General features: G+C 42.3%; 1 protein-coding gene across 1 annotated transcript in view; it reads right to left on the reverse strand.

Annotated features, from left to right (window-relative positions):
• Positions 1-4320, reverse strand: part of LOC148832674 (enhancer of polycomb homolog 1-like) — a 67264-nt gene extending 62944 nt beyond the window's left edge. The window contains exon 1 of the mRNA XM_088918846.1: positions 4002-4320. The gene's annotated coding sequence lies outside the window, so the exon portion shown is untranslated. The remainder of the gene's footprint in view (positions 1-4001) is intronic.
• Between the last annotated feature and the right edge of the window lie 7471 nt (positions 4321-11791).

Below are 11791 nucleotides of genomic sequence, written 5' to 3' on the forward strand. Positions count from 1 at the left end.
TGTAAAGCTTTTGGCTTTACATTATATGAAGAGGTAACCGAGAGTACATATCTCATGCTACAGTATACTTTGTAAGAAATCATGGGCTTGGATGAGATCATGTACTTATTAACCAGGCTGCAGAATGTCTGGTGTTCATCTGCTTTAGCCTTCCCCCATTCAAGACGGAAGGGAGAGACTAAAGATGGTAAATGCACTCGTTAAGATGAGTTCCAGCTACTGTAAATACTCTTCTGCTCTGGATTTCGAAGGTGAAACAGAGGAGTCCCAGAAACACAATTACAAGGGCCTCGTTGCCATCTATGCATTAGCCTCTCCATCAGGAGATGTCAGGCCTTAAAGCTCTCTGGCCCCCCCAAGTTTAGCTCGGGATGTGTAATCAGAGATGACACCCTTTCTCTGCTGTGCATCTCTGATCGGATTCTCTTTTTTTGAGCTCGGGGTTGTATTCCAATTCCTTCTAGAAAAAAGAACCGCACAAGGCCAACAAGAATTCAACGCCTGCCTGATACAAACGTGATGGGCGCAGGCAGGCAGGTCTCCTTTCCTTACCCCCTCGAGAAAGCTGTATGGGGGGGGCTGTGGTCCTTGGGCATCATGTTGAACTAGAGCAGTACTATCTGAACAGAGCCAGGGTGCACAGCCGCTGCCAAGCCGTGTTGATCCACTTGTGGTCTGCACAGGTTGGCAGACTTTGCAGAAGGATCACTCTCCTCCCTTATCCAGAGGGGGGGAGGGCAGCAATATAGCTTTAAATTTACGACGCTGGAAAGCGGAATGCGATCAACAGCTAGCGACCGCAGCGACATATTAAAAGGGAGAGCAAGGGACCTTTTTCCTTTGTCCTGCAAAGGACTGCTACCAAGGGATCAGCCCCACATCTCTTTCTCCTACTTCAGCAGCGCTGGCGGGCATCTTCTTGTCCTGACAGGATCGTTTCACGGTGGCCTTTCAGCAGGCCGAAGGGCTCCTTCCCTTTAACCCCCCCCCCCTGTACGGAGGCACTACTCCACAATGGCAGAACGCTCTTCTGTTTATTTTAGCCGACTTGTTCTGCGGGAGGAGGGGTGGGGTGGGGCGGGACAGAGGGCGCCTCTGTGTGAATGCAGCTCTCGACATGGAGGTGCGGGACTGTGCTGGCGTTCTAAACCCCCAGGTCTGTGCTTAGGTCCAGACAGACAGAGGAACTGCTCTTCGCTCTCCTTGTGCGATACGCTACAGAGCAAGAGGGAGTCCACGTTAACGACAACTTAGAGAGTACACCTTAATATTAATTCTACACCCTAGGTATTGATATTACAAGTAGAAAAGGTCAAGTGTCCTGGTCAGCCATAAAATCACAGCTTATACTAAATATCAAAATCCCATTTATTATTAAGCATACGTTTCTGCATACAAGCAAAACGATACAACTGTTGATTCAAGTGCTTAATTCCCTATTAGCTACAATCAAGGTTAAACCTTCAGACTGTCGGTTTTGCATGGGTGTATCCGGGAAATGAAGGACTATTTTGTACAGTACACTATGGGCTAACTTTAAAACCACCCACTGCACAAGTTCCGCAGACATTCCTGGGAATGAAAGAGCAGCTTTAACCGAACCGTAAATAGAAAACAAAAACGTTACTGATGGAAAATAAACGTTTTGATGGTGCTGTCCTAATTTATCTTTCAGCACTGCCACATCAATCCCGAGATGGGAGACCGGAGGAAAACCAGGCTGCTGCTGTAAGTGGCGCTGGTGGACCAGTAGGTGGTGCGCTTGCCTCTGGAGCAGCGATGCTGTAGGATGCGCCATCCTTCAGAAGAGACTTAAGCAAAAGGCCCTGACTGCTTGCTCACTAAAAATTGCTATGGCACCATTTGCAAATTGTTTTGTCTAAATTCCAGTCTGGTCAATCAACATCACCCACCTCCAATTCAGTTTGGAGAAGTAATTTTTCAGTTTCATAACCAATCTGCTGTGCAATGGGACTGGTGGCACACGATGGCAGCCACACATTAACCAGATGGACAAACTGGGTCCCCTTCTACATGTAAAGCGGTCTGCATATTTCTTGGATGGATGAAGAAGCACTTCATAAAGGCAATTAAACTGTACAATTTAATACATACACGTTCAGTAAATATAGTAAATATATACATTTTACATAATGTGATTTAAAATGAGGTTTAGAGCACCCAAAAGGTCACCTGTAGACACAAATGTCTCTCCTTTTTTTTAACCTATTCTTCCACACAGCTCCTCCCAGTCTGGTTTGCCTCAGTTGTGTCACAGGCCATGGGCCAAACACCAACACTGGCCAAATATGCTGTTCTGGTCATTAAACTGGCGTGTGTAACTTGACATGGAGCCGGTTCGTCCAGCTGTTTTACAATCTAGCGCTGAACATAATCCACACCCCCTCTTACCTCCCACACTCAACAAAGCAACCCCCCTTCCCAAAAAAACACACCCTGATAAATGGGGAAACAAGCTGACTTTATGTTCGCAGTTATTACATATAGTTTTTCACATTATCAAGGACACTCAAAAGCTGAACAAAAAGGTACTAGATATACCCTACTCCTGATAAGAAATTAGGTCAGATTTAAGGAGTGCGGAAGGGTTACAGCCAATACAGAGTGGAGGATGCTTTCAAGATAAAAGGGCATTTTCATAGCTGGAGAAAATCGCTATCAGCAAGGTGTTTGGTAAAAAAAACACCTTTTTTTAAAATTCCCAAACAGTTATCTGGACTACATGGTTTTCTTAATTTTACACCGAAATTACAAACAAATCCGTTAAAACAAAGACGGTGCTAGGTGCTTTATTTGGAAAGCTTACAAAGTGTGGGTTTAAGGCAGACCATAATATACCAAAAACGCAGAGGTGTCGGCTGAGTACAGTAGTTTATGCGACATACGGTTCCCCTCAAGACATAGGGTTTTCGGCAAAAGGGAAACTGATCAACAGATACACTGTAGCAAGCCCCGCCTATTCCAAATACTGTATCAACTGCAATTAGATCATAGGCGTCAAAGATACCTTAGGGCATCCCCACAAGAATTATTGAGGGGAAAAAAACCTCACACAAAGAAATCTCTGTACAGTACACGTACAGGCTCCATCTGTCTAAATATAATAACGTCTTTTGACCATTTCATACAGCACCACGTCGCGCTTTTTATCGTATTTTATTAAAAATTGATCAATTAAACCTTCCAGACTAGAGTGCACCACAGCGCCGCCACCACAGATTAATGCAAACAAAAAGCTGATCTTTCTACCGTGCGCAAAAAAAAACCCTAAAAAAAAATCTCAAAACAAAACGACATCGGACCGACCTCAGGCCCGAAGAAAAACAAATCCCACTGCAATCCCAAATGATACGGTTTACTAAAAAATCCCAGTAAAATAGAAGAGGTGAAATCTATGCATTGCGGTCACTTTAACTTAATATACGCCGTGGTAAAAATGTCAACCTCCACCTTTACACAAGAAAGGGGCAGGTTTTCCCCCACTTAGATTCGAACGAAAAAAAATATATAGGAGCTTTGCTTTCTCATAGCCACGTCGAGAGAGAGCCGTATTTTAATACGTTAAATTATTGACCTTTCTGAAGAATTACAAAGATGACTTATATGCAAAACAGTGCAACGTACGCATTTGGCGTTGCAGGCATTTTAGGTCTTTTCATCTGGAAAAAACTCCAACAAGACGGATTGAAGTTTATTTCCTTTTTTTGTGCTACATAGACGGGCGGTAACGTTTTTTTAAAGGCCAGCTACGTGTATTCAATAAAGGAGAATCGTTGAAAATATCAAAGGGAAGGATATATTACTTTGCTCCAACATTTGCCAGGAATCAAGGATAGACGCGACACCATGGGCGGAATTTATATACAGTAGTCAAGCAAAGAGAATACGCTCATTCTAATTCATTAAAAGACTATATCCGTGGTCTCCCGGTTAAACGAGGAAATAGTTCAGAAAATCGTGATATAAAAAAACGAACTCACCAGAAAACGCAGTCAGGGTGGACGATGACAATTCTGCTTGTATATGATCACCCAAAGATAGGCTGTATAGTTGGTGTTCGCAAACAACAAACGCCATGCAGCAAAATTACTGTGAAACATTTTTCTTCTTTTATTTCTCTCTCTCTCTCTCCGAAATATCCAGTAGGGTAAACGTATCGCTTGCGCCCTTTGAATAGGAAGCGTCTCCGAAGGAGGCGAGCGGCTGTGGAGATCAGGAAAAAAAATAAGAGCGTTATTCCAAGAAGATTAAAAGCTGACCAAGCCAGAAGAACACTCCGGTATGGGGTTAACAACTTTGCTGTGGCAAACAGGCGCTCCGTGATTGGACGCCGAGTGGCACCAATCACCTGTGGAGAGCTTAGGGTTGATGAGCTCACTCAGCACAGAAAGTTCAGTAGTGTTGTACAAATGTTACAAGACCGACGTCGCCGCTTCGAAGAAGAAGGGACACTCAGCTCCTTTTTGACTCTGTTGACGCTGTAATATACACATAAGAACAAATAAAAAAAGTAAAAAAAAACAGACAGGATACGACATTCAAACAACGTATCAGATTATTTTGATCGGGGGGGTATTGGCAACGAAACACTAATACATGCAAGCAAAATACGTATCGCATAAAGAGAAAGTGACCGCCATCAAATCAGATAATATCCTGGATTTCTTTTATTATACACCCTGGGGTGGGGAGGGGCAAAGTGCAGGTTTAGTTAAGTAGTGTCTACCAAAGACCAAACCAATCGCAGAAGGGTCCCTCTTCAGTCTCTTAACTGGACAGAGTATTTGGGGACACCGCGGTTCAAAGTCATAAAAGAGGCGTCTCGCGTACTTCGGTGCCGCCCGGTTTGAGAGTACGCGGCTGCGTTTACTGTACCTCCACCCTGAAGTACAGATGCAAAGCTTAGTCATGGCTGGATCACAGCGAGTGTGATCTCAACAGCACTCCAAAGGAGCGAGAGGTACTACAAAGGACGAACACTGCTCCAAGACACAGACAGAGGCTAACATGCAACAGCACCAGTAAGGGACGAGAGGGCTCGCTCGACACAGATGTGTATTGAGGACAGTTATGCTCCCAGGCTGCCCGAAGACACCGGTCATCAGAGTGCATGCGTGCAATGGACAATGCGGAAATAGTTACAAGATTGACAGCTGAGGCTTCAAACTGTTTACGGAAGTCAGAGCAAAGAACCGGGACACTCAAATGAAAGCTATGGTCAATATGAGTGTGCCCAAATAAAACCATTACAAACACTTCCAGTTAAGTGCGCCAGATAATACACAGGATTTTCAAGATTTTAATAGGGGAGGCACCAGCATCAATAATTCCGAATTCCCACAGGTGGCGCGGTTTTTTATTACAGCTGCGACAAATTTGCTGAATTTGTCAGATGTGTTTATGTTCTTGTTGAGCGTTTAGTTACTAATAGGAAATCACTTCCTAACATTAATTACAAGTATAAACACAGCAAGATCAAAACAGAAGTATTAGAAAGCTGTATTTAAAGGCTATATACTCGTTTATGAGGTAAATAAGGTGAACAACTTCTCCATATTCTACTTCAATTTTCTGCTATTATGACTACACTTAACCACAAAAAAAGAAGTGAGAAAAATAGAAACATAAAATAAAGGGATACCCACTATCTTTTAAGCATTCTAAATCAAGTAATATTCTGAACAATCCAAGAGATTTGTGGGAATTAAATTGAGTTTCCTAAGAGGTTAGATGTAGGCACAAAGAAGGAAACAAGACCAAGAGGACAATCACGTCAGAATAATGAGGGAAAACATTATCGGGTCTATGACACTCTATCAGACCAATCCTGGCCAGCAAAGAGCACCTTCTCACCTGACTTTAACCTTGCCTGATTCTGTTTGTTTTTTTTCCGGTCTTACCAGATGTCCTAGATACAAGCAGGGAGCCTAAATTCAGGAAGGCTAAACTAGAAATTCTTATCATCTTTTGAACTGACCCGAGTCAGTGAGTTTTTTTTTAGATCACAAGTGTAGTGAACATTGCAGTCATACACTTGACTGCAGTGGCCCTACTGATCATCCATGCACTCACACAAATACTGTGGGCAGTCATGGTCGGCACTGGCCTGAATTTAATGGCACAGGTGATGTAGAGTGGGACTGGGGTGTCTTTCTTAGATCAAGTGTTAGAAGGTCATCTGCAGAAATTGTACCGCATAAATCAGTTATGCACAGACGGGCTTGCTTATACCATCAGCCTTTGCAGAAACTCTCCTCTGCAAAGTCAGCCATAGCTTAAGAGATCTGGCTAAAAACAAAACAACAAGACATTTCTTGTCCATGTAATGCATGCTTATGACAACTAATGTGTTCAAAGAGATCATTTTGGGAAGATGTGAGATTCGTCTGAGGCTCTCAGTCCTTTAAAGAACGGCTACCACTAGACTTGTGTCCTTTTGGCTGCTGTCTGTCTAACGTCTCTTGCAGCTGCTGGAGGGCTGTCAGCCACAGGTGCTCGCATCAGCTCAGGGTGTGGAGAAAGGTCTGTTTTCTGGAGCACCTTGGAGTGGCCTCTTGTCGGCAGCAGCCTAGCTGGAGGATGCAGCCCAGCTGCACAGAGCGGAAAGTGACGAGTCCACAGGACTTTATAACAAATAATAAGTAATAATTCCTCACACTCATATAGGGCTTTTTTTTTCTGGACACTCTGCTCAAAGGGCTATACAGGTAATGGGGATACCCTCCATCACCACCAGTGTGCAGCCCCACCTGGATGATGTGACGGCAGCCGTAGTACACCGGTACACTCCCCACAAGGCAGCTCTCAGTGAGGAGGAGAGCAGAGTGATGAAGCAAGTTCATAGATGGGGGTTATTAGGAGGCCATGATTGGTAAAGGCCAATGGGAAATTTGGCCAGGATACCATGGTTACACCCCTACTCTGTTTGAGAAACACCCTGGGATTTTTTATGATCATAGAGAGTCAGGACCTCCATTTTACGTCCCATCCAAAGGACAGCACCCTTTTTATACTGTCCCCATCACTATACTGGGGCACTAGGACCCACACAGACCGCAGGGTGAGTAGCTCTTACTGGCCCCACTAACACCTCTTCTGGCAGCAACCTTTGCTTTTCCCAGGAGGTCTCCCATCCAGGTACTGACTAGGCTCACACCTACTGAACTTCAGGGGGTTGCCAGTTGTGAGTAACTTATAACTTGTGTCATGCTGGAAGGAAAAGCATTCTGGGCTGGAAGGGGCATGGAGTGATGGCACTGCAGGCATACTAGCTGATACCACGACAGAAGGATGAAACTGATCTGACAAGGTAGTGTTCTGTTACGTGCCTGCTTGGAGCTGTAACAAAGGGCACGCATGGAGCTCTTTTGCAATTAGTACCCTGTTGAGGCTGTGAAAGACAAAGAGAACAGTCATGGGACTGTTGCACATTACTTTAACAGGGCTACACAACTGAATGCTCTATAATCCTTATATTTCTGTGGATATTTTAATATCGTCGTCGTTTCACCTTATGTAAGCACTGGTCTCAAGGTGCCTTCAGTATATTTCTTTCACAGACAATTGAGAAAGAATGTTGATCAGTGGAGAAAGAAATATGTGAACCTTTGCTGGTGGCATTTTCCTTTTTTTTCTGGCCCAGGAAAGTGCTTCTTGTTTAGCAGCACACAAGCCCAGAAGCTGCAGTCCAACTTCCCTTGCTTATATACACACTCAGTGTGCGTGTATCCGCAGGATTGAAAGGCACCAGCTCGCTCTTTCAGAGCTGTTGTGGAGGTGAAATGATCTACCGCACTGCTGTAGATTACAGTCTACCCTCAATCAATACAGCTTATTATATCGTTAACCCGATGGTTCCTAGGAAATAATATTAGCAGCTTTAATTTATAACACAGCTTTTCAAACCCAAGGACGCCAAATGTGGTGATATGGAAGAAAAAGAGAAAGAATACAAAAAAAAGTAAATAAAATGAAGCAAGAACATGGGGGACACACCTGTAAGACAAAAGATTAGAGTAAATGCAATCTGGTAGTGTTAAGGTCCCAGTTCTAAATATTGTGTGCAGTTTTTATTTAGCACGACAAAGCAACGACTGTTTTGTCTCCTTACTCCAGGAAGCAAAATACATTTTCTCAGAGGCCAGCCAGTTCTCTTCAAAATGAAGGCTGTTATACATTTGCAGTGAATGACTTTGGTTTTAATAATGTCTGTCACGTCCTGTGGAAACCCCGGTAATGGACAGGTAAGGGAAAAGGTGACAAGATTTCTTCTCTAGATTTGTAGCTCCTGCTATCTTCAGATTGTCAGCCCAGTGTGTCCGAGCTGCTCTCAGAGAGCAGCACTTTCTGTCACTTCCTGTGTCCTGAAATAACCTTGTCTAGACACATCTGCTTTACTGTGGCCACTCTGTCAATAATAAGCACACATATGCATTCTGGGGCTTGCTTTCTCAGATATTGTGATCATTTAGAAACTTTCTAAAACATGACCTTTGTTAAATTGTTGCAGTTGCTCTTTAAAACGATGCTCAGTAAGGGAATAGGCTGCCCAAGCTGACCTAAATAATAGTAATTCTGTGAGCAATGCAAGGAAGGTACCTACAATGTTGGTGTTCTAATACATAACCAAGTAAAGTTAAGCACGTTCTTAAGTGTTTTTCACATTTGTATTTTTGGTTATGCACTGTTAATGATGATAATCGTAATAATATATTGCTACAACTACTAATAATCCATTTTATATATCAGTGCTTAACAGACAACTCAAAGCTATTGCCTTCCACACCTACGCTGGAAAGGAAAAAACCGCATGTGTGCCTGTGATAAAAGTATCCACTGCGCCCCCCTCCTAAGACGTGAATGGTATCGCCCTCTCTGATCTGGCTCGCTGGCAGACTGTTTCCCCCTCCACAATGGGCACTCTCATCTCCTCACTCTGGCCTGGGGAGGGGCTGTGTTGTCCTCTCTCCCAGCTGCTGAGGGGAAACAAGACAGTACACCGCGTCACTTATGTTTCCTAGCCCCTGCTCTTGTTCCTCACATTTTCTTGCCCCCTTCTCCTCCTCTCCCGTCAGACAAGGCCGCATTGAAGACTGGTGCTCAATACAGGGTGTGTGTCCTACATGTGTGACCTCTGCAGTCTTCCAATGAGCAAAAATTACACCTTTCGCAAATGACTGCTGAGCTCCTGCGTATTTAAGATGAGGAGACAGTTGAAATATAGATGATATATATATATGATATACTTAACAGAAACAACCAGGCCACCAATTTCAGCTAATTTTAGATTTTAAATGTTTGAGGATTTAAATGAAGGAAATAAAAATGTCGTGTTTACTATTATTGTCATGTTTCGTCTCATTGTAATTTATAATTCATACGTACACGTGGGAGTATAATCTCCCCACCCCTCACTTTCAATGACTCCTGTAATGTAGAACATTACATAACAATTATTGTCATGTGATTCCAGTGGGTGGACTGGTCTGTTCTCCACCTAGTGGGTTTGGGAGGAATTGCGCGTCACTGCGGCTTGGAGCCCACAATTTGAGAGGCTAAAACAAACCTGCGGGTCACACCGAAACACAGAGCGTCTAGAGTTTGCGAACAGCGGAAATCGATCACAGTATGTTTATGTATTGTACCTGTTTCAGGGACAGCTAAGGCAACAACAGGGGATTTGTATTTATAACGGAATTCATTTCAATTCATTATTACAGCATTACCAGCTGTATGTCTGTAACTCAGACCTTTTGAGGTTGAATAATTCCAACATACTCTTTTAATGTATAACATTACATTTCCTATCACGTTTTATTCACAACCATCCTAAAGTTTTTAGAATATGGTTTATATAGACAGACGGGGGTATTTGGTAATCACAATGATTCGTTCTGAAACTATCCTTGCTTGCTTTTCAATTACTAATCGTTATTAATCTGTGGAATGGAGAAGTTTCTCTCAAATGACCTCGCTCATTGAAGCACAGCTGGTGGATGCTGGCTTCTATGTAGCGGTGTAACTGAGAAAATGCTGGAATTCAAGGGTTGTACCAGGTGAGTGACATTGGATTCTATCATTTGTGTCACACCATATCAACACATTAGGCAAAATGCTCAGTGAATCCCGGACAAGTTAATATTTTAGTGCTTAGGTTTATTTTATCAATCATAGTCACAAAGCAACAAATTCAATTACATTAAACTATAGATCTTCCCGTAAGTTTGAGTATTTAACAGCCATGTTAAATAATATAAAATCAAATGCCTATTGTACATACAGATTGGTTTCAAGCATTTTTATTTTCTCTATGAAGTCTGACATTTGAACTATTTGCTCTATAAATTTGTCGTTTCATTTATTTATATTTGAAACTTGGGCTTCTGAAGATGCGTTTCCGATGCATTGCTGAAACCTCGTTTGTTGTATAGGGCTCAATAAATAAAACCAACACATTTATGTTTCTGTATTTTAAAAAATAGTGGTGTTTGAATGAATTAACTATATATAGCAAGCTCTTACTAGACTTAATAACAGAAAGTGAATCGAGATAAGAAATGGGACAATTTCTATTAAACATGTAGGTGGACTTCTGTTGAAATAATGAAGATATAACCCATTTGCCATAAATAAATATTCCCCTAGAGGGCAGTATCACCGTGCTTCTATAGGGCACCCCCTCGGCTTGCAGAACAAGTAGGTTTGTGTTTGTATCGGTTCCCATTAAACCAATTCGACGACTTGCAACTGTATATATATCACATCCTCATAGCTCAAAATGAGCACAATTCAACAGTAGAATTAATTTTATTCTTTAAAACAGAAATCTTTTAGTTTTTAATGACAAGTCTATCATTTTTAAAAAAAAACCAGACAATGCAGTATTTTTTATATGACTTTACACTTCATTTGAATGGTAAGGCATAGGCTCAAGCCCCAGGGTCCTGGGCTTGATTCTGAGTTTGTATGTCTGTCTGTGTGGAGCTTGCATGTTGTCATCATGTTCTCAGGCCAGGTTTCATTGTGAAAGACTGGAGTCCTGATCCAAGGGAAGAGTAGTTATGTCCTGCCTAGCTCCTAATAATTCAGGAGCAGACTCTGGCTTGCTGGAACCATTACAAAAGTATAGTGAAGCCTCTTTACTCGCTTTTGGTGTTGCAAAGTCAACCAAAAAAACATAAGGCTAGTGTCACCTCATTAAAGGCTATTTCATGGCATTTCACAGAGAGAGGCAGTGTACAATAAAGCAGGAAAAACATTTCTTCTAGTTTCCAACTGAACTTTCCAACTTTAAACTGAACTTAATTAATTAAAACCTAAATTGAAGACTTGGTGTTCTTGTTTCCAGCTTTTCATAAAGTAGCAGATGACTGGAGACGATCTTTGGCCACTAAGCTACTGAACTATCAAACAGGCCAGAGGGTTTGAATTGGCCTTCTCTTGCTTGTAATCTTTCATATGTTCTTGTGAATTAAAATCATTCAAATTGCCTTCATAGATTTGACAGGTAGCTTGGAATTCCCAAGTATTACAGGGCTTTTAATTAATTAAATAGACCCTATTTTATATCCCAGAAGGCATTGACATGGTCAAGGGCTACTTCAGGACCGACAGCCAAACAAGAGACTGGAAGACTCAAGTGGAAATTAAGAGGGAGAATTCAGGACTGAAATCAGGAATTGCTTCTCTAAACAGAAGGCCGAAGGGTCTGAAACAAACTGCACAGCCATGTATTCATGAACGATTCTTCAGTAATTCTAACATTAAGATA

The sequence above is a fragment of the Atractosteus spatula genome, chromosome 6 (genome assembly GCF_055471065.1).
Source record: "Atractosteus spatula isolate fAtrSpa1 chromosome 6, fAtrSpa1.hap1, whole genome shotgun sequence".
Lineage (NCBI taxonomy): Eukaryota > Metazoa > Chordata > Actinopteri > Semionotiformes > Lepisosteidae > Atractosteus > Atractosteus spatula.